This window comes from Macadamia integrifolia, unplaced genomic scaffold (assembly GCF_013358625.1).
Source record: "Macadamia integrifolia cultivar HAES 741 unplaced genomic scaffold, SCU_Mint_v3 scaffold526, whole genome shotgun sequence".
NCBI lineage: Eukaryota > Viridiplantae > Streptophyta > Magnoliopsida > Proteales > Proteaceae > Macadamia > Macadamia integrifolia.
In genome coordinates, this window is record NW_024870472.1 from 48,988 (window position 1) to 50,000 (window position 1,013).

General features: G+C 51.7%; 1 non-coding gene across 1 annotated transcript in view; it reads left to right on the plus strand.

Annotated features, from left to right (window-relative positions):
• The first annotated feature begins 250 nt into the window (after window positions 1-250).
• LOC122069047 overlaps window positions 251-1,013 on the plus strand; it is a 3,357-nt gene continuing 2,594 nt past the window's right edge. Inside the window, exon 1 of the ribosomal RNA XR_006137335.1 lies at window positions 251-1,013. This exon is cut by the window's right edge and continues 2,594 nt beyond it. This is a non-coding gene — a ribosomal RNA (28S ribosomal RNA).

Genomic DNA, 1,013 nt, shown 5'->3' on the forward strand with positions numbered 1-1,013 from the left:
AATGATGCCGACCAAGGATCGGCGGATGTTGCTTTCAGGACTCCGCCCGCACCTTATGAGAAATCAAAGTTTTTGGGTTCCAGGGGGAGTATGGTCGTAAGGCAGAAACTTAAAGGAATTGAGGGAAGGGCACCACCAGGAGTGGAGCCTGCAGCTTAATTTGACTCAACATGGGGAAACTTACCAGGTTGGGACATAGTAAGGATTGACAGACTGAGAGCTCTTTCTTGATTCGATGGCATTTGGACTGCGACCCTAGGTCAGGCAGGGCTACCCGCTGAGTTTAAACATACCAATAAGTGGAGGACAAGAAACTTATGAGGATTCCCTTAGTAATGGCGAGCGAACCGGGAAGAGCCCAGCTTGAGAATCGGGCGGCTTTATCATTCGAATTGTAGTCTGTAGAAGCATCCTCAGCGGTGGACCAGGGCCAAGTCCCCTGGAAGGGGGTGCTAGAGAGGGTGAGAACCCCATCGTGTTTGGACCCTGTCACACCACGAAGTGATGTCGGCGAGTCGGGTTGTTTGGGAATGCAGCCCCAATTGGGCGGTAAATTTCGTCTAAGGCTAAATATAGGCGAGAGACCGATAGCGAAAAAGTACCATGAGGGAAAGATGAAAAGGACTTTGAAAAGAGAGTCAAAGAGTGCTTGAAATTCTCAAGAGGGAAGCGGATGGGGGTCAGCGACGCGTCTCGATCGGATGCAAAACGGTTAATATCTGGTCCACCTCTCGACTCGGGGAGTGGACCGATGTGGATTACTGCGGTGTCCCAAGCCTGGGTTATCGCGTTATACCTGAAGAGATGTCATTGCCATGATCATGGTAGGCAGTGTGTGCCTCGATGGCATGCCTATTGGCAACTGTATGCTCCGGGCATCGGCCTGTCGGGCTCCCCATTCGACCCGTCTTGAAACACGGACCAAGGAGTCTGACATGTGTGTGAGTCAGTGGGTGAGTAAAACCCATAAGGCGTAAGGAAGCTGACTGGTGGGATCCCCTTATGGGTTGCAC